The following is a 23,126-nucleotide window of genomic DNA, read 5'->3' as shown; positions in this document are numbered from 1 at the left end:
ACTTATTTATTTATTCTTCAGCAGTCCCCCAGGATTGAGGATTATTTGATTCCATTTCAATTCTATAAGTACTGAGATGATTGATGAGGCCAATGTGAGAATTTCTGACTGCATCAAGGCCAGGAAGTGCCTGATGGGACGCATAATGTTATAGTTTGAGACTTGGTGCACTCCTTTCAATGTTTATATTGGGTTTCTGTGCGCTCCCAATGCATGGACCAGAGCTGTCCAAAGCACTCCATGTGGTGGTTGTATTTTCCCCAAGGAGCATTTGTGAACATCCATGAATCTACTTACTCTGTTCACTTGGCAATCTCTTAAGAGCTCAGAATCAAGTGTCTGTTTTCTGATTCTGTTGTCGGGTAGATAAATGACATGGTCTGCCCAAAGTAGCTGACTGCGGATAATTAGGGCCTCAATGCTGGAGCTTTTGGCCTGGGAAAGAACACTGATGTTGGTTTGTTTATCCTGCCAGTTTGTATTGAGAATTTTGTGGAGGCAGAACTGTTGATAGCTTTACAGGGCCTCGATGTACCTGTAGTAGTAGTTCATCTGGGAGATGGGAATCTAGTTGTGCAGACAGGAGTGAGGTCATGTATATAGGTGGAGCACGAAAAAAGCTCAATCAGCAATGGGGCCACGTGTGGTCGGACCACACTAGGGAACAGGACAAAATGTGTAATTGGGAGTAGCAGAACAAAACATGCCCAGGGCCATGAGCAGCTATGTCCAGAGAAGAAGGGTAGCAGATAGGATGGAGTCAGGAAACCTGTAATTTAACTCATCCTTTAGTAAGTATTCCCTTTTTGACCAAACAGGAATTCCACAGATGATTTCTTTATTCAAATGCAATTCTGCTCATGTCATCACTCTTAATCATGTTTTGAGATGAATAATGCCAGAACTTAGCAGAATAACTGAGTGTACAAGCAGGCCCACCATCTCTTTCTACAAGTGCAGAAAGTGCAGGTTCAGCTTTAAAATTAAATACTGTTTGAGCCAGCATTTTAGTTACATTTTCCATCTAAAGCTTTGCTTTGATGTTATTTTCACTGAAAAATTTCAGATGGCAATTATAGCAGTAACCCCATACGTCTTTTTAGAGGGTGGGAGGAATCAAGAGCACCCGGAGGAAAGCTGTACAGTCACAGGAAGAAAATAGCAGTTCCTTACAGACAATACAGACAACAGCAGATTCAAACCCAGGTCACTGAAGATGTAATAGCATTAACCATTACGCTAACAGTGTTTTGTTCTTGTTTGGGAGCTTCTTTTGTGCAACTTGATTGCAAAGTTTCCTGTACTAATTCAACGAATACAGATCAAACTTCGATCGTTGCAAACCAGTTCTGACAATGCTAACTTGTTTGTCTAAACCTTACGGGAGAAAATATGGATCAATGTACATTTCCGGAAAAAAAACTTTACCTGTTCTATTGAAAAAAAGCAAATTATTTTCTTATAATTCATCCTATTTTGACCAGCTTGAGCACCATCTCAAATATAATGAACAAAAACGGACACATCTGGAGACTGCTGCAGACATTGTTTCATTGGTCTACTTTGTACTTTTGTATATATATTAACTCCAAATTGGAAAAGACACAGAGTCAAGATTTTAGAGAATATTTGGGACATTCTCAAAAGTTCTAACAGTTCTAGAAAAATGCCATCAACCCGAAGTGATAATCTTGTTTTCTTCTCCTCAGATTCTGTTTAATCTGCTGAATATTTTGAGCATTTTCAAATTTTTATTTTGGATTTCTGATATCAGTGGTATTTTATTTATACTCTTTGATGGTTAGTCTTCCTTTTATAATATATTACATTATTTTTACAATGAGGAAAAGAAATTTATTCAAAGCTGATTACTTATATATTGTCTCATAGTCTTCCCACAGGTTGCTTGCAGCAAAGTCCTGAAGATTTGTGCTCAATTCGAAAAATCTCTGAGAGAAACCTGGAGGGTGGCACCTCATAAGATCTAAGTAATAACTGCTGACAACATTATTTATGCTCATCCAACTAATACACAGTGATGATAACACTCTTGAAAAATTAAATAAACAATATTTGATGGTTGAATAATGTACTGTAATAGCAATAATAAATTCAAAGTCCAGAGCAAATTTCAATATTAAACAAAGGAGGAGGCCTCTTTCTCAAACTAATTTTCTTACATATTTTCCACAATCGTGTATTTGGTCATATTTACTTCTATCACACCAATCTCTGACACATTCTTGAAAACTGTCTTAAACACTACAATGCAGATGTTATAAAAAGATTAAAATGCACTGCCAAGAAACGAGAGGTTATCAATAAACACTACAAATTAATTCAATTTTTGTTCCAGCATATCATTTATTTCAATACCTTAATGTCTCGAGGGAACCATTTCCCTTTATTGCTAAGCTGTTGGTGAGTGAACTGTGTGCAAAGAAATCTCCAGAAATAATCTTTCATAACAGTTGTTAACTTACTTTACCTTGCACTTATTGCATTATAACCAAGCCTTTACTAATTTCACATCTAAAAGCTCTGCATCCAGCCAAGTGTTGATTAAGATAATTAAATAAAAAATGATATCACTGATGAATCTGTGCCACACTAAGTTTTATTATTTAAATCACTACAAACAGTTATTTGCATTTCATTAACTACATCCACATTGTTTTGCTCAAAACAAGCATAAAAGTATTAGTTGGAAAATCCAGATTTACTCAGATTGATATCTAGGTTATAAATATAACAAGCACGCTTTATTGTAAGGTTTTTGTGATACAAGAATTGTTAAGGTTGTTTGAATCTAAATCTCTAACCATTCTCGCAATTCAAATATTTTAAATGAGCTTTTCAAAATAATCATTTAGAATTGTAAAGACCTGCACTTCATTCTGACTGCCAGGAAAAAGAAATATAATAGAAATTCCATTTAAATTCAATTTTGGCCATATGTGCAATTGTAAATAGACCCCTTGAGTCATGTAAAACATTTGGCTAATGTTTCATTCAAATGATCATACTGCAGAACACATTCAGCACGAAAAACATCTTCAAAATGTATTAGTAGAAATCATTAGACTGAAAGTTAATAATAAAAACATCAAGTGGATTTCAAGATCCCCATTAACAGTGGAAAATTTATAGTTGTTGTGCTATTTGGAAATAATTTTGGATTCAACCAACTAATGTGCCTGATTTTGATTTATCTGTTGTACATGACAAGTTTTGTCTTTATTGTGATCTTTTATTACTCTTCAGGTTGATCAAGTTATAAGAATTCTGAGGTGATGTGGGAGTAAGAATTTAGAAATGTTATTGTGGAAAAGTGTGGCACATACTTACATCCAAATTTAACAGATGTATTATTGCAACATTAACAATGACATCCCATGCTTCTTCTAGTAGTGGGCAAATGGAAAAGTTAAGGACAGTGCAAGATTACTGAATTTTGGAAGCAGTGCTTCTTAATCTTCAACTGATGCTAACCTTTATATATTAAGACAAAGTGAGGCAATTCAATGGATACAATGTGTCTATTTTCTTGCCCTTCTAATTTTGATCTCACAACTTTTTCTATTCATGTTTTGAACTGGGAACACGGTGGAAACAAAGACAATTCAAAAGAGAATTGTTTAAATATTTTAATGGGAAAAATACAATGTAATGTGGAAGGAGCAAGGAACTGTGATTGGATAGCTATAAAAGTGAGTCAGTTAAGATACAGCAGATTAAATGGTCTCCTTCTATCACTTTATTAGATAGGAAGAAATAATTTCTATGTCTTGAAGCTACGCTGGGCAACTTACTGGTGGGAATAAGACATTTCAGAGGAAACCCCTAATTTTCATTTCCAAATACAAAGACCTAGTTTGGATTTAACCAAAACCTTCATGTTGATTCTGTGAGGCTAACTGTTTAAATGACAGGAATTCTCTGGAGCTGCTGTGGAATATGGAATTGAGTTGCCAGAACAGTCCATCCTGAAGGACTGATTGGGATTCACTCTTAAAATAAAAGACCAAGCTGAAGAATTCTCAGGTAAACTGGTAATGGATAACATCAAAGGTAATCTTCAGGAAAAGTCCCAATTTTAAGCTAATGTTCAGCAGACAAATAATTCCTGAAGGAAATCAGCAGATCAGACAAAATCCATGAGTAGAAATGGTCAGTTAAGTTTCAACACCCTATGTCTGCTCAAGATGCCAACAGCTGCAGCTTTTGTGCTTAGGTCAATGTTTGATTTACAGTATTTTACCATACCCAAATATTTAGATTATGTTTTTACAGTAACTTTTTCTCATTTTAATACTTTAGAGTATGAAATTTAGCGTACAAATTCCCATTTACACTTATAAAGCACGCACTACATCTGCATTTTGTAACCTCCTCCCCGCACATTATATGCGTGTGCGCACTATTCGAGAACATGTTGAACCAGCAATTTATAGTGAGAGTGGGAATATAATAGCGCCATTGCAAGAACACGCACAATTAATTGCAGTCATGGGAAAGATGAGTTGGCAATTTATAGCGAATGTGGGAATATTAGCGAGCGTGGGAATATAATACTGGCATCGAAAGAACGCGCACAATTAATAGTGGCTGTGGGAAAGACGTGCTGGCAATTTATAGCAAATGTGGGAATATTATAGCCAGTATGAGAATATAATATATGAGAATATAATAGCAACAATGAAAGAATGGGCGCAATTTATAGTGGGCATGGGAAATTTTGATCTTGGGAATATCGCTTTGTACTGAATGACATGGTATTACTATAAACAAGGCATTCTGGCTAGGGCATTGCATCGTATCAATGTTAATTGCCAAAACCCATCCCTGAGAGAGGAGATTAATATATCAAGTGCTTCTAACTTGAGAATTAAAATCTTGCTTAATTCTGAAGCCTGTCTTCATTCTATTTAATTGATTCCTCTCCAAAGCTTGTTAATGTGTTACAGCAGGATATCATCTAAATAACAGGCAATTGACACCTTTGGGGGAAATTGATTGGGTGTTAATTGCAGGCGATTAATTGTGGCAGATACTGGTATGTGCATTGTCTCATGTTCCATTTAAATACAAATTGCTTTTGCCAGTTGGAATTTAGAACACTATACCTGTGTGTTATATGTGTGTGCGCGTTATACAAAAATATTTGTACACAATTTATGATTATCTGCACATTATATACATGTGCACATTATATGAGTGAAAATATAGTATATAGGCATAGTCTTTTGCCATTCGATAACCTTTGAAACAGTACCATGCATCGATACTTGTCAAAGATGGAAAATATGAAGGCACCAAAATAATTAAGTATATAAAGATTTTAGAACACCATCAATATTCAATATGTACAAGTTAACCAAATGATTTTGATTGAGCTATGGTTTAGTATTCCATTGAAAAGACAGCAACCCTGACACTGATTCAATCTAGTATTAGCTTAGTAGATATGCTCAAGTTCTGGAGTGGCTATAAATTCATGACTTTGATTGAAAGGTCAGTGTGTTGACAGCTGAATTTTAATAATTGACAAAATGATTAAGGAATAAACAAAGTCAATTCATCAAAACAATCGATATGACCTAGGTGTGTGATCATTACGTGTATCTTCAACTGCAAGAACTAGCAGTCAATGGAAAGGTGAAGAAGACAAAGAATAGTTGGCAAGCAGTGAAGGAAAGGATTGTCAAGAAATGGTAATCATTGGGAAGAGGAAGAATGGTTCGCGATTAGGAATTCAAGATTCATGATTCCTTTATTGTCATATAACAGCATAGAAAACAATACTACACAAAACTGCCTTCTGCCTGCTGTAAAACAGCCAAAGAGTCACCAGTGGTGTCACCCAGTGCCACTTACTGTTTGAGAGGAAGTCCCTTCAGTCATAGAGTGTCCATGGATTTGCCTCCAGTGCTCTCACAGCCTCTGAAGCCGCACAGACTCCTGTCTGATTTATTGGCAACCCGAGCACCAGATCCAAACCTCCAAAATGATCAGGAAGCCTTCAGTGACAAGGCCCTTCTTGCCCTCAGCACCCTCTCAAATTTCAGCTGACACTGGTTGTCATGAGCTAGTCTCCAGCAGTCTGCAGCCTGTGCGGATCCCTCGCCTACACATTGCCAACATCCCGCAGCCTGTGTGAATCCCTCAACCAGAGCCCCTCGTTGATTCGCTGCTGTGATCACCTTCCCTGTAGGGTAGTCTCCTCTGCTTCTCTTTCTCAACAGGGTGTGGTCTCCCTGTTTCTGGTGATCTTCACCGGTCCTCTGCTCCCCTGAATTCTGCAACCACTTGTGGTTACTGCAGAGCACGGGCATCACCATTTTGGGCACAGACCTCCTCGGTTACAGGATTTCACTTACAAACACCATTGGCTCCTTTAACAGTCTGTTGAAAGCCTGTACTGAGCTGCAGGCATGAAGAACAGGCGGTTCAACCCTTCAGAGCAGTGCTGTCTTTGCTCCCCTGAGTCTGCACCAGTGGCAGCGCTGCAGTACAGCAGCTCCACCAGCGCTGCCATTATTGAGACACAGGAAGAGTATAAGCGAATTGCGTCATTAGGATCTCTTCTGGGGTAAGTTGACATACAGGAATGAGTTGCATCTGAACTGCAGGAGGAACCAAAATCCTTGCTTGTAGGTTTGTTATAGTACTTGGGAAAGTTTAACCTCGTCTTACTGTGGGTTGGAACCCAAAGTAGAAGTGTGTGAGATTTAAAAGATGAAGCAAATAGAGATGTTAAAGCAACCAAGTCCAGTAGGCAGGACACGCAGGGCTGAAAGGATTGGTAGATTGAACTGTATTTAATTCAAGAATCTTCACAGATAAAGTTGGTGAACTTAGAACGTGGTTTGGTAGAAGGGATTGTGATATTATTATGTTGTCTTTGCAGTACAGAAACACAAATTTGGGATGAGCAGGATAGGCAGCTCACTATTCTGGGATACCGATGATTCCTGGTAACAGAGGTGGAGGTGGGGATGGGATGGAAGAAAGTTGTATTATTATCAAGGGATAACATCACCACAGTACTTTGAAAGGATATTTTGTGGTTTGCTATGGAAATACCAAAGAAAAGGTTACACTTGACGTTCTATAGGAAATGAAGCTGGGCAAGTGGTTGGTGTGCTGATGCGATAGTACTTTGGGACTGTTGACGATGATTCTGTTAATTTCAGTTAATGTCATGACAGCTATGGAAAATTATAGGACTCGTCATCAAGTTAACATCATAACTTGGGGAAAGGCCAATTCTGATGGCATCAGGTGACTCTCAAAATTTGATTAGGAGAGGTTGTTTGCAGATAAAAAGGATGTGGCACATGTCAGAGGCTTTTAAGATTGAGATAAGAGTTAAAGGCCCACATACTCCTGCATGTGTGAAGGGCGAGGCTGCCAAAATTTGGTAACATTGGTTGACTCATGATATTAAGGATCTGGTGAGGAAAAAGGAGGAAGCATATGTCATGTATCAACAAATGAGATTAAGCAAGCCTATTCAGGAGTATGAGAAATTTGGAGTGCACAAAGAGGCTATGAAATTTCCCTGGCAAATAAGATAAAGAAAATGCAGTAAGATTCTACATGAAGAGTAAAAGGGTAGCTATGAGGAGAACAGGTTTTCTTAAGAAGTGATGTAGCAATCAATGTATGGAGCCATGGGAAATAGATGCATTCTTTAATGAATACTTCTCTGCATCATCTGCTGACCCACGACTGTGCAGTGAGATTCAGTTCTAATCACATCATCAAGTTTGCTGATGACACAACCGTAGTAGGGCACATCAGCAAGAACGATGAGTCAGCTTACAGAAAGGAGGTGAAATCACTAATAGACTGGTGCAGAGACAACAACCTACACCTAAACATCAAAATGGCAAAGGAGATGGTGGCCGACATCAGAAGAGCCCATTGGGACCACGCTCCACTGACCATCGATGGCTCCATGGTCGAGGTAGTCAAGAGCACCAAATTCCTTGGCGTGCACCTGGCGGAGTATCACTCCTGGTCCCTCAACACCAGATCCATTGCCAAGATGCCCTAACAATATCTTTAATTCCTACAGAGGTGGAGGAAAGTTCAGCTTCCACCCTCCACCCTCACTACATTCTACAGGGAATGCATTGAGAGCATGTTGTACCATCTCAGAATGCAAGTCCCTGCAGCGGATAGTAAGGACTGCTGAGAGGATTATTGGGGTCTCTCTCCCTGCCTTAATAGTCATTTATAATGGCCATTTATAATACAGAAGGCCATAAACATCATGAAGGACTCCATACACCCCTCTCGCAATGTGTTCTCCCTCCTGCCATCTGGGAAGAGGTAACGAAGCGCTCAGGCCCTCACAACCAGAAAGCTTTTTCCCCCCAAGCCATGAGGATTCTGAACTCTGGGGACACAGGGCTAGCATATATAACATAATATTTAGGAAAAAAGGTGGAGGCATTAGGTATAAATAAGGAGGTAGTGCAATGGATTCAGCAATGGTTGGATGGGAGGTGTCAGAGAGTAGTGGTGGAAAATTGTTTGTCCAATTGGAGGCCGGTGACTAGTGGAGTTCCTCAGGGATCGGTCCTGGGTCCACTATTGTTTGTTATATATATTAACGATCTGGAAGTAGGGGTGGAGAATTGGGTAAGCAAGTTTGCAGATGATACAAAGATTGGTGGTGTTGTGGACAGTGAGGAAGATTACCGTAGATTAAAAGGTGATTTAGGAAGGCTGGTGGTGTGGGCTGAGAAATGGCTGATGGAATTTAATACAGATAAGTGTGAGGTGTTACATTTTGGAAGGGCAAATCTAAATAGGTCATATGCATTAAATGGTAGGCTATTGAGATGTGCAGAGCAACAAAGGGATTTAGGAGTGATAGTAAATAGTACCCTCAAGGCTGATACTCAGGTAGATGGTGTGGTGAAGAAGGCATTTGGAATGTTGGCCTTCATAAATTGGAGTATTGAATTCAAGAGTAGGGAGGTTATGATGAAATTGTACAAGGCATTGGTGAGGCCAAATTTGGAGTACTGTGTACAGTTTTGGTCATCAAATTATAGGAAAGACATAAACAAAATAGAGAGAGTACAGAGAAGGTTCACAAGAATGTTGACAGGATTTCAAGGTTTGAGTTACAGGGAAAGGTTGTGCAGACTAGGGCTTTTTTCTCTGGAGCGCAGAAGATTGAGGGGGGACTTGATAGAGGTGTTTAAGATTTTAAAAGGGACAGACAGAGTAAATGTGGATAGGCTTTTTCAATTAAGAGTGGGGGAGATTCAAACTAGAGGGCATGGTTTAAGATTGAAGGGGGAAAATTATAAAGGGAACATGAGGGGAAATTTCTTTACGCAAAGGGTGGTAGGGATGTGGAATGAGCTTCCGGCAGACGTAGTTGAGGCGGGATCATTGGTTACATTTGAGGATAGACTGGATAGTTACATGGAGAGGAGAGGACTGGAGGGGTATGGACCGGGTGCTGGTCAGTGGGACTAGGAAGGTGGGAATTTGTTACGGCATGGACTAGTAGGGCCGAACTGGCCTGTTCTGTGCTGTAAGTGGTTATGTGGTTATATGAAACTCATTGAGATCTTTGAAGTGCTGACCAAGATGATTGAGAAAGCTGGGGCAGTAGATGTTGTCTCCTTGGACTTTAGCAAGGGTTTTGACAAATTCCTGCAATGGTCGATTGATCCGAAAGGTTGGAACAAATGGCATCTGGTTTGTAAGGTTGCCAATTGGATACAAAAATCATCTCAGTAATTAGAGGTAGAAGGTGGATGTGAAGGGGTGTTTTTCCAGATTGAAGGCCTGTGACCAGTGGCGTGCACTGGTTCTTGGTCCTCTGCTGTTTTCCTTAAACATATATGAATACTTGATGAGAATATAAGTTGCATAAATAATACATTTGCTGATGACATCAAAATTGATCGTATAACGAACAGTAAAGAAGTTGTCTGAGGTTACAAGGAGATCAACCAGAAGAATAGGCAGAGTTGTCAGAAGGAAATTAACTTGAACAAATGCGAAGAGATGCATCAAAACCAGAGAACACTACAGCACAGAAAACAGACTATCTGGCCACTTTGGGAAGTTAAACCAGAGGAGAACTTACACATTGCATGACAGGGCCCTGGGGAATATTGTAGAACAGAGAAACCTTGTGGTACGTCCATAAATTCCAGAAGTGGTGACACAGATAGACTGCGATGAAGGTGTATGGCATTGGTTAAGTCCAAGAGTTGAGTTGTCATGTTTCTGTCATACAAAATGCTGGTCATATCACACTTGGAATATTTAATACCGTTTTGGTTGCCAGACATATCAGGAAAGATGATTAAGCTAGAGGGGGTACAAAAAAAAAATCACAATAATGTTGCCTGGATTGCAGTCCATGAATCATCATGAGAGCTTGGATAGGTCTGTTTTCACTGGAGCAAAGAAAGTTAAGAGGTGACATGATAGGGGTATATAAAAATTATGTGGGGAAGCGAGCCATATTCTGTTTTCCATAGTTGGAAGTATCTAAAACTGGAAGGCATCGGTTTAAATTGAGTGAGAGGAAGTTTAAAAGGGATCTGAAGGGTAAAATGTTCCAGATTTAGAATCAGAATTTATTGTCATGAACGAGTCACAAATTCATTGTTTTGCAGCATATTACAAAAAGTTGAGCTCAGTGGTGCATCTTGTATGAGCATATGGTAGGAACAATAAATCACTGATGGATGAGACTCAAAAAGTGAGGAAGCTATAAACAAATGATGGAAAACATGGTGTAATTTAGAATGGGTGTATTAGAGTTAAATCAGCTGCAAAATGAGAGGGAAAGAAATATTAGAGGAAATAAAGGGCTGAAAAGGATAACTAATAACAATAATTTAATGGTGAAGACTTTTTCGTTGGGTGTAATAAGTAGTGTGGCCAAGTGGTTTTAGTTTTGGAAAGTGTTTACTGAGCTTATTTCTGCTCAAGCTTATTTGCTTATCACCAAACGTGAATTATGCCATGAACCAAAAGTTCTCAACAGCATTTAATAACATTTTTTTTCTTAAACCTGTTTTAAAACATTTAATTGACAATTTAAGAAGTGGTAAAAGGCATCATTTGATTTATAGGTTAAAATAGGTTTAACACATGCCATCAGTCATTAAATTATTTAGGTAACTTGCAATTATTGTGCAGTTATATCAATGTCAACATTCTAGGTAAATTAAGAAAAATACATATTTAACATTTCTGAAATAGTTTTTAAAAATATAGACATTCTACACATTAAAAGGCAATTTCGACCCATGAGTCCATGCCACCCAATTTACTCCCAATTAACCTACATCCCCGGTACATTTCAAATGGTGGGAGGAAACTGGAATTCCCTGGGAAAACCCACGCAGACATGGGGAGAATGTACAAACTCCTTACAGGCATTCGAAGCCTGGTTACTATCGCTGGTGCAGTAAAGGTGTTTTTCTAATAGCTACACAAACTGTGCCTTTATAAAGGCGTCGTTTTTCAGCTCTAATTTTCTGCAGCTTCTTTAAAGGGTAATTTACATGGATGAAATAGGTTACAGGTAAGATGCTGTTTCTATTAAACCAGAGGAGTGGTACAATTTGGTGACTACGTTTTGGAGATTCAGAAATCAGAGTATTCTTGTACCCCAAACATGTTTGCTAACTTTAATATTAAATGGAAACATAATAGTGCTTTCTCAATGTCATCTGGTGTGCATTGAAATATATGGATCGAAAAATACTTTCATTTCAAAAATATCCCAGTTATAAAATATGAAGTTAACCCCTGAATTGAATTCTGGACACCTTATTTTAAGAAGGAGGTTAAAACATGGGATAGTGTACGAAAGAGATATATTAAAATTGCACAAAGAAATGAGTAAAAAAAAATTCTTCCTTTTGACAAAATGAAGACCAGACAATGTAATAGATATGTTTAAAATGATGGTGAAATGTAAAGAACAACTGTTACCAATATCTTGTGTCATTCATCAAATTGCATAGATTTAGAGCAATTGGCAAAAGAAATGTGCTTGAGGAAAAAAAATATTGTGTTCAACAAATGGTAACTTTCTTCCAAGTGAATCTCAATGAACAGCTCTTTCTGCAGACTCAATGGAATCACTAACATGCATGGAATGTGACATTCCATGAAGTTTCAATGAGTTTTCTTTTCAATCTTGATAGGAGCATAAACTGGGAGAGGAAATAATGATTAATTGGTGTTCAATTACATACACTAGACTTTCCCAGTTTTTTGGATTCATTCAAAATCAGAACAAGTCAACCTGATAGTTTGTATTCCGAAATTAGACCACAGAGATCAACAATCTGAATGCTGAATTCCGATTGGTTGTTAATTCCCATTTAGAATTCCAGTTTGCATTTACTGCATTTTATAAAGATCATCTTCTTTATCAAGCTTTTGATATCTTGATATTTTTTAACTCTCACTATACTGTTCTAATTTACACTGTAAAATGCGGTCAAGAAAATTCATATTCAGTTACATTAATCCTGTGTTTTGTCTATCAACAAATTTTAAAATACATTTATTTTTACAATAATTCTGCAATTTTTTGAAAAAAAAATTGGTTTTACACCAAACCAATATGGAAATGTTCTTACTGCTGTGAATGGAAAAGACTGAAGGTATTCTGCTATAATTATCTGAATTACTCATTTGTTACATTTTACAACACCAATATTTGGATCAATATCAAGAAAACTACTTTTTGCTTAATTGTTTCTATTTCTTTCCTGTTTTATTGTTATGATATCAAATTTCATGTTTCACGAATTTCTTACTATTGCGTTACCTATAAATACAGTAATACCCATTATATGTAGTGTGAATACAAGTGCAGTTATCATTTTATTGACCCTATTAACAACAAAACATAATTCCAATGTATGTTGCAGAGAACCAAAACCCTATTAACTCAGTCCAAGTAGTTTCAATAAGGGATGGATCTAAGTAATGAGGAATCATATTCCTTATTCCAAAGAACTGCACAATCATTTCTAATATTGTGGCCATGATAATGTCCTGAAAATTATTTTTCATGCTGTGTTCAGGTTATTTCATTTTCTTCACAAGAACATCAAAACAACCCATTCATGGGTTGAGGAAAACGAACAAATACTGTATTCTCTGGACTTTGTGCATATTACCCTTCAAACAGTCCAAGCACACTGGAACAAAATATTCATTACTTTCTCAATTGTATATTGTTGAGAACTGCTTTCTTAATTTGTCATTCTAAGAATGACAAAGTCAGCAGATAAAAAAATTGTCATTTGCTCTGTGGAAACACATGAATTAAATCTATTTTCTTCATAAGAAAAAAAAGGAGTCTTATGTCTTCATCAGCTTTGAATCATGACACATATTGCACAAAAGACAATTTAGGAAAATTGTTCAAATTCCATAAACTCACAGTTAATTACAGCTGCTGTTGATGAAGCAAGAGAAGAATTACAATACAAAACACATAACAGGGTAATTGTGATGGTCTAAGTATTTACTCAGGCAGATCCTTAGTATCTGAGCCAACTGATAGCTCATTGGCCTCATTACCTTTCTGTTCTTTAACATGTATCTCCATTATTGCTTTGTTTCAAATATATCAACCCCAAGTCAGTAAAATTTGATGATGTACAGCACCCAGTTTTTTAGTGCAAAACAAACTAAAAAAGGCCAAACTCATGAATATTAATGATTCATGCAGACTGATAGATTTCTTTCAAATAGATTTCCTTGCTGTACTTCCAATAAAACCATCTTGAACATATGTATCAGGCTTGCATAAGTTTTTAGTATTCTTTTCCCTGTTCTTTTAACGAATGCACAACATTTATAAGTTCTACTGAATAGAAATACTGGTTTTCAGCAAATCTCCATTTGAATTGCTGTATACACGTATTCTAAAATCCAATTAATTCTATTTGAGCTTGAACCTGAGCTCAAATGTATATGCTGTAACTAAGAACTGTCAATGGGTGGCAGGCAAAGCACAAGTTTGAGAGAATTTTTGAGCCTATACAGGATTTAAAAATCTCAAACAATTCTTTAAAATGTTCATTACTTTCTTAAAAATTATTCAAAGAACTTTCATGTACTCATCACAATTTAAATTAAACAGTTTCATTGTTGAAAGCAGAAAGAAAAGAATCTCTGTTGGTATCGTAATTTATTTATGACTTTACAAAATGTTGAAATTTATCCTTCCCATAACAATCAACTGTAATTTAATTAACATGTTCAGTGAAAGTTTTACTAAGTGCATCAAATGTTACAAAGAGAAATATTTTACTTCGCCACAAAAAATTAAAATAATTTCAGAAGAAATTTTTCTCATATTTTGCAGTAGGTGGCAATAAAAAAACACTTGGCATTACAATACTATACATGTATCCAGCATTAAGATAATTTAAATTTAAGTATTTTGTTCCTTTTAAACCACATCTGTTTTGTTTAATTAGCCTGTAAAGATTTTAATGAAATCATTACTATTTATTAGTGGGATTGGAAATATTTTTGAATTGAAAAAGTATTTAAAAAATTGCCCAATGGGCAACTTGTCAGAAAATTTCCACAAAAAAAATCTAAATTCATGCAAATTAATTAAAAAAAAACCAACCAATTTTAACTTTGTGGCTTAAACCTTATGTCAAAGAGCTGAAAAAATATGTATGATGCCTCACTGCAAATAAAAATCTGATCCAAGCCACATACATGGTCAAAGAGACTGATTGGACTTGGGGAGCTTACACACAGAGGAAGAGACAAAATCATAGAAAGATTTGAAAGGAAGGATTAGAACTTTAAGCTTGAAACATTGTTTAAATCAGAGTTGAAAAAGTTCAGCAAACACATTGGTGGGGAGAACAAGACTGAATGCATGAGAGGACATTAATAGCGAATGGATGACCTCTGGTTTAAGGACAGAATGCAGTGATTGATACCTCAAGAGGTAACAAAGGTATGGATGAGATTTTGAACAGCTCACTCTAAAATTACAAACAGTTATTAAGTTCAGCTTCAAACAGTGGCCAAGAAAGCTGGATGGAGCCAGTGGACATTGAAATTGTTTGTGGTGGGAACTTTATGTCTCCTAATGCAGTCCTTAATTTGATCAAGCAATTTGATAGTTCAGAAACAAGAAGTATCAATGGAACTAGAAAAACGGAGTCATCTCACGTGAAATTCACAGTTTTCAGATGATATTGCCAAAGAATGGCATGTAATTAAGAAGCAACAGGGCTAAAATGTGTCCCTTGGAGGCATCACATTTCATGGGGACAACAGCTACTACAGATGGTTCTTTGATAGACAAAAATGAAACTAAGTCAGTATATTTAACCAGCTGCATAAGGTGGACAGACAGAACAGACAGAAGCATTGTGAGCTCAACTAAGCCAATAGGAGCAAATTGATTGAGAATGATGAAAAATAATAGTCAGCCTTTGCAGCAGTTATCCGGGACATCACTTAAACTTTTGATGAGACTACTTGGAATAGTGGTAGGATCATAAATCTAACTGGAGGAAATTCAAATATGGAGTTCTGGAATAGGTTAACACAATGAAGGATGTTGGAGACAAAAGGATGGATGATTGTGAAGGATAGGGCACACGCAGAATGAGGGAGCAGAGGCACAGACAACTCAAATTAATAAGGATAAATATGTGCATTTTGTGTATGTGTTCAATATGTTTCTTTCAACCTGGCCATATTTCAAACTACTGAGTTCACTCAAGAACACGGAAGCTGTGAATGAGAGTAGTTTTCATGGACAAAAGGAAATGATCATTGCTCTTCTGAGAAAATAAGAGATGTTAGAAGATTTGATGTCAGTGGATACTAACTATAGGAAGAACACTGCTAAAACATTGGATTTCAGAAGAAAAGTTAGCGACTTTGCAATTTAGTTTGTGGTTACAAGATTAACAGAACAGGAGATGACCCTGTAGGATGATGGATTTGGAGACGGCAAGAGAGGAGATAGGTGAAAAAGCAGTGAAAGATGTGAGTTTACAACAAGGTTGAGATATCCTTGGACATTTAATCTTAGGTGTTAACATGGGAAAGGGAAGTGAAGAGGTAGCTGAGAGGATTGTCTCAATCTCAGTTAATAAGAAGCAGTCTGAGTTAAGTCAAGTTCATGGAGAAGTCTTTTCCAAAATGAATTTAAAACATTCCATGAACCACAAGATGCAAATCAATCACTATCACTTCAATTTTATGTATTGCCACTGCAGCAAAAATTGTATCTGGATTTTCTGTCTCTTACACGTGTTATTTTATAAATTAGACTTGCAGACAATGATTGGAAAAAATACTCAGCTTGGTTCTTGACCTTTGCCTCACTTGACATCATATTGCTATAGGGCATTCTTTACTTACGGAGAAACTAGTGACTGAGCACTCTTCTGATTGGAAATCTGCCAAAAGTGCAGATTCGTAATTCCTACAATTGCTGGTTTCAAAGCCATTAAATAAAATTCTGAAAAATAATGCATATCAATTATATTTCTGGCATTGCCAAACAAAATGAAGTAGAAGGAGAAAGAATGATCAATTTCCATACATATTTCATAGCCATTAATATAATTTAGATGTAATATACTCTATTATTATAAAAATTGAGTTTGTTTACTTTTGTCAAATCAGCCAGTGTGAAAATCAGCCAGTGTGAAAATAAGCCAAAAAAAAACTCCACAACTATTAACCACAAGAAGTATAGTATAATGCTCAAGAATCAAATCAAACACAGCTGCAGGTCAAGAAGTGTGTTTTAGTTTTATTGAATGTGCTTCACTCCAAGCCCTGCAAGCTTATAGAGAAGCATGATTCAATAGAGCAAGTATTACATTCAGGCAGCACAGACGTGTAACTCATGGAGATGCTGCTTCATAGCTCTAGTGATCTGGGCTCAATCCTGACCGCTAGTGCTGCGTGTGTGGCGTTTGCATGCCTTTGCAATTACTTGGGTTGCCTCCAGGTGCTCCAGTTTTCCCACACATCCAAAACTGTGTGGTAGGTTAATTAGTTGCTATACATTGCTCCAAAGTGTATTTGTGAGTGATAACATTTGGGAGGAGGAGGGGACTTGATGGGATTGCTGGTTTGGAGCATATGGATACGATAGTTGGTGCTGACTCTGTGGGCCGAAGAGCCTGATTCTTTGCTTTATGATTGTTTGCATGTAATGGGAAGATGGACACAGGATGTTTGGGTACATATTATGTGCCTCTTAAGTACACATGTGGAGATAATAAATTTCCAGGACAATGTGTTCATGATCAGCCATCCCCTGGTGCTTGGCATGTTCTAATTTCATCCACCACAAAAAGAGAATATACCCATGCCAGGTGTTGATATAGCCCTGACAATATTTTGACAGAGAAATGAACATGTAGCCCAGAGCTACCCATGCCTCCAGCAAAACAGTTACAGTAAAGCTACAAAACTGGCATCTGACAATATGGAAAACTCACCAGGTATGCCTTGCCTGAAAAAAAACAGGACAAATTCAATGCAACCAAATACCAGCCAGACATCTACTCTTGAACATCAGCTTGATAATATTGGCACTTAAACACAGTGGCCGAGAAGCTGAAAATTTGCACAAATTTTCTGTCTGCTGGCAGTGTAAAAATGTCCTGATGAAATTTATTTGTTAAATTCCATCCCATAATTTTTCCACCAAAACCCCAAACATTTTTACGGAGCAGCTCAGTGTAAATTGACTGCAGGCACTCCGTAAGAAACTGGGCTAATGAATATGATGTTCAGCTTCCTACAAACTCTGCAACACAAGAAGGCACTGTAAAAGTTCTTTGGAAAAGTGCTGTGTAAGTGACCACTCAGGAGTTAAGTATGAAAATGTAATACAGAATGTTTCCTTTATTTCTGTGTAAAAATCATAACTGATACTCAAATCATGCTCTCCCAATACCAAAGTTTGAGCCCTATGACTCTTGAGTCAAACACAGAAAATGAATTCCAAAACTAAGTTGACTGCCCTTGACACCAAGGCAGCATTTGACCAAGTCAAGATGCCCAAATAAAATTTAAAAGAAAATCAAAGGGAAATTTATGACTAAACTGGAATTATTCCTTGGTTAAGGAATGGAGGTTACATTCACTGAGGCCAATTATTTCTGTCACAGGTCATTGTAAAAGGAGTTGCTTATGAGAGAATCTTCAGCTGCCTCATTCATGACTTTCTCTCCACTGCAAGCTGAAAACTGCAGACATTCGCTAATAATTGCAGCATTTAGCACAATACACAGCACAGATATTGACACAGCCTAAGTCAAATGCTGCAAGATCTAGAAAGCATTCTCAGGATAAGTTGCAAGTGCTTAACCATCATCATCAGTAATGAGAGAGAATCTAATCAATCTTTCTTGACACTGAAAAATAATATCTCTGAATCAACATTCAGTCTGGGTCAATGGCATCAACATGCCAAAGGTCACCAGAGACCAGAAACAATACAGACAGGAGGCAAGGTATGCTATGGTCCATTCATCCAGAAAGGCATGCATCACAATTATAGCATTAAATTGTAAGAAATTCAGGGATAGAGAGGAAGAGAGATGTTTTAAGTCAGAATAAATTCTACATTCTCAATAAAGATTGTAGACCATTGTGCTTCAGCTGCAAAGCATTGAGAGCTAACTTCACACCTCATGAGCCATTGACGTGTTCCAAGAATCAAATTTTAAGCATTTAGTTGAAGAGCCTTATGGAAATGAACGAAGGGAAATCAAGAAAGCCACACTGAAACCAGGCATAAACAGCTTACAGATGTAAATTTCTTCTTTCAGTTGGAAGCTAATAGAAGAAGAAAAGGTAGGTTTGGCATTTCATGGAAAATTGGTCACATCAAATCTACATATCCTGATAGCAAATTTAAGAACAATATTGGAAAAGTGGCTTTAATTTTAGATCTAAACCACACAAAACTTCAGTGATTAATGCATATTTCACCTTTCAAATAACATGGAGACAAACAGTGACGAGCTCTAAGAAGTATAGACAGGAAGGTAAGGGATGTGGGGTAGTACTCTTAACTGGGGATAAGAGCAAGGTGATAGTGAGAGATTATATAAAATCTAAGCCATAAAATGTTCAATCTATCTGGATAGAGATTAGGGACAGAAAGGAGAAAAAAAACTCTCATGGGAAATGTTGAAAGGTTACTAAATATTATCATTACAGTGGCACATATAACCAAGAAATATCTGCTGCATGTTGAAATAGAAGGGCATCTGTCATGGTGGGGTGTGGGAGAGGGTCTATAACTTGCATGCAGATTGGGCAAATCAAGTTGGTGAGTCAGTCTGTTGAGGATGTATCCATGATAGCGTTGATATGGTTCTGTGCAATGAAACAGGTACAATTACTGAGCTTGTAGTTAGGGATTTTCATGGAAAGGGTGATAAGAGTATGACTGAATTTCTGGAGGGTGCAATAGTTCAGTCTAAAACTAGTGCACTGTGCCTAAACAAGGGAGTACAGTGGGATCAGAGAAGAGTTGGCTAGCTTATATTGGGGATACGGTGATATGGTGGGACAGTTGACAAACAGTGGAAGATTCTCAGAGATTTTTCACAGTTCTCAACAGAGGTAAATTCCAGTTAAACACAAGAATAAGAAGAGTAGGGAGAGCCAGCCTTGGATAACTAAGGAAATAAGGGAAGGCATCAAAAGAGAAGCTTGTGTACACTATATTCCCAAGAGTAATGGGAAACTGGAAGACTGGGAAAACTTTAAAATAACAATGCACTACTAATCAAGAAGGAAAGAAAGGCACTTTTACACAGCCGCTGAGAAGCAGAAAATTCGCACAAAATATTCTCCTCCGCTGGCAGGGTAAAAATGTCCTGATGGAATTTATTTGCTAAATTCTATCCCGTAATTTTTCCACCAAGATTCCTACACATTGACAGCAGGCATTCAGTAAGAAACTGGGCTAATGAATACGATGTCCACCCATGTTCACCTTCTGACAAACTCTGCAATGCAGGAAGGCAGTGTAAAAGTGCTTCTTGTGTAATCTACCACTCTGGAGGGAAGTATGCAATTTTTTTTAAACAGAATTCTTCCTTTATTTCTGTGTAAAAATCATAATTAATTATGAAAATAAACTTGCACAAAATATCAAATTAGAGAGGAAAATTTTTAATAATTATATAAAGCATAAAAGGATGACAAAGGTGAACATTGGTCTCTTGGAATATGAGAAAGGAGAATTAATACTGAAATGACAAAGGCCTTGAATGACTATTTTGTATGTCTCTTCACAGTGGAAGACAAGTCTCACATGGCAAGGAGAGAAGTTATGGATGGGATAGGAGCTGAGAACCTTGACTCAATTCTAAACTCTAAAGAGGTAGCTCTGAGCAAACTCCTGGGTCTCAATGTAGACAAGTCATCAGGTCCAGAGGAAATCTATCCCAAGGTAGGGAAAGACATAGCAAGCATTTGTGGTAATTTTACCAAAATTCTCTGGATTCTGGGCAGGTACTGGCAGATTGGAAAACAGCAAATGTCACATCTCTGATCAAAGAAGGACGTAAGCAAATGGCAGGTAAGTACAAGCAAGTTAGCTCAACATCTGAACTCTGGAAAATGCTTGAAGCTGACATTGAGGAAAATGGAGTGAAAGCTATGGATTGAAAATCAGGTGAAATGGCATGGATTCAAGAATGGCAGATCCTTTTTGAAAAAATTTACTGAAGTCCTTTGAGTATGTGTTGAGTTCAGTGGACAAAAACACACAGGTGGATGTTGCACATATGAATTTCCATAAGGCATTGATAAGGAACCACACAAAATACTTATCCATAAGATAAGGATGCATGGAGTTAGCGGTAATGCATTCGCATGGATAAAGGATTGGTTGACAATCGAAGATAGAGAATTAGCATAAATGGACGTTTCTCCAATCAGTGGTGTATGGAGTCCCACAGTGGTCAGGGTTGGGTATGCAACTGTTCACAATATACATTAACAATTTGGAAGAGGGGACCGAGAATAACATATCTAAGTTTGCTGATGCCACAACATTGAACAGAGAGAACAATTTGCACAAAGGATGCAGAGAGTCTGTAGAAAAAGATGGAGAGGTTGAGAGCAAGGGACAGGATCAGGCATATGGAGTACAATGTTGGTAAATGTGTGGTCATCCACTTGAGAATGAAAATAGATTAATATTTAAATGGTGAAAGATTGAAGCATGCTGTTGTAAAGAGGGATTTGGGAATTGCAAAAAGTTGGTTTGCAGATAGAACAGGATATCAAAGAGCAAATGGAATTTTGGCATTGATTGCCTGAAGGATTGAATTTTAGAGCAGGGAGATTCTGTTGCAACTGTACAGGGTACTAGTGAGGCTGCACCTGGAGTACAGTATTAGACTTCCTACTAACAAGAAATGTACTGGCATTAGAGATAGTAGAGAGGAGGTTCACCAGATTGAGGCTAGGCCCAAGAGATTAAGTTGCCTGGGACTATACTCACTGGAATTCAGAAGAATGAGAGGGAATCTTATAGAAACCAACTTATCAAAAGGATAGGTAAGCTAGATGCTGGAAAGTTGTTTCCATTGGTATGTCAGACTAGAACTTGGGGACATAGCCTGATGGGATTTAGTGGAGAACATTTAGGACAGAAATGAAGAGGTACTGTTAGTCTCAAAGAGCAGCAAATCTGTAGAATTCTTTGCCCAAGGAAGCAGAAGAAGCTGTCTCCTTAAATGTATTAAAGATACAGACAGAGTTTTGCATTGGAGGGGAATTAGGTTTATAAAGAGCCGAGTCCATGGCCAGATCAACGTGACTTACTGAACAGCAACGTAGGCTTGATGGGTCAGATGGCTTACTCCTCTCCTATTTTTTATATTCCTGTGTAAGAGTAATAAGCCAAAATAAATAAATGGTGTGTTTCATGTTTTCTATAAATTTTACAGGATGGGGTGCCAGCGAAGAAAATGCATGTAGAAACTTCTGATATTATTGGTAGTGGTTCTCAGGAACAGTTGTGAGCTACTTCAACCTCAAGCATGCAACAAAATAAAATCAAAATTCTAAATCATACTTTTCTATCAAAGAGAGAAAAATCATTCGCCTATCAACAAATCCAGCATATACTTTCAATGCCTATTTTCCAAGTGACTTTGCGGGCAGCAGGGTTAGTATGACACAATTACAGCACTGGCCCTGTCTATAAGGAGTTTCTGTTTTCCCTGTGTATGTGTGGGTTTTCCTTGAGTGCTCTGGTTTCCTCTCACTCTCCAAAACGTACATGATTGTGGGTTAATTGGGTGTAATCGGGAGACATGGATTTAAATGGACGGAATTTAAAAAAAAATTATCTGCCAATTCTATTCAGGCCTCGTCCAAGCGCCTGCAGCCGAGCTAATATCAGACTGGCAAAGGAGGAAGACCATGAGTGTACAGCAGGAGTCTGAAAATCCAGACTGCTTGGGTATTGGATAGATCCAGAATATCAGGCAGTACTTTTGAAATTCAAAATTAAGGCGCAAGAAAGAAGAGATGAACAGGTAAATTTTGATAATTTATTCATTAGCAAAAACAGTATGCTTAATTTATCAAAATAAGCAGTTTTTAAGTAAAATAAAAGTCAACAAGTATTGCTGCTTGTTGCCACTGTGCATCTGTGGCACTTACACGTGCATGTACAAAAAAGCCCACTAAATTAAAAAAGTTTGAGAGTTTTCGAAAAGTCCAGATTCTCAGGTGGTCCAGATTTCTGTTTAACTTTTTTTGTTCCTAGATAACCCAAATTGGATCTCATGATAACTGATAGTAGTCTTGCAAGCTGACCCACATGCACCAGACTAGGTCCTGCTGGAGTGAAAGTTCTTGAACACTGCCAACCTGATGTAGGACACTCAACATATGCTCAATGCAGCTCATGCTACTTCCCTTGGTTGATATCTCTGATACCAGCAAAGCCTATTTGAACAGTGCACAAAACCATAACAATGGAAAGAAAAATAAACCAGCACAAAGTGCAATTCTTGTCCCTTTCAGAATAGCACAAAGCATTTTAAAGATCTCAGGTTAAT

General features: G+C 37.5%; 1 protein-coding gene across 2 annotated transcripts in view; it reads right to left on the bottom strand.

The window, feature by feature from the left end:
- rsrc1 (arginine/serine-rich coiled-coil 1) overlaps window positions 1–23,126 on the bottom strand; it is a 362,698-nt gene that overhangs the window by 59,791 nt on the left and 279,781 nt on the right. The gene's annotated exons all lie outside the window — the stretch shown is intronic.

This window comes from Narcine bancroftii, chromosome 9 (genome assembly GCF_036971445.1).
Source record: "Narcine bancroftii isolate sNarBan1 chromosome 9, sNarBan1.hap1, whole genome shotgun sequence".
In the NCBI taxonomy this organism is placed as follows: domain Eukaryota; kingdom Metazoa; phylum Chordata; class Chondrichthyes; order Torpediniformes; family Narcinidae; genus Narcine; species Narcine bancroftii.
This window is presented reverse-complemented; position numbering and strand designations above follow the sequence as displayed.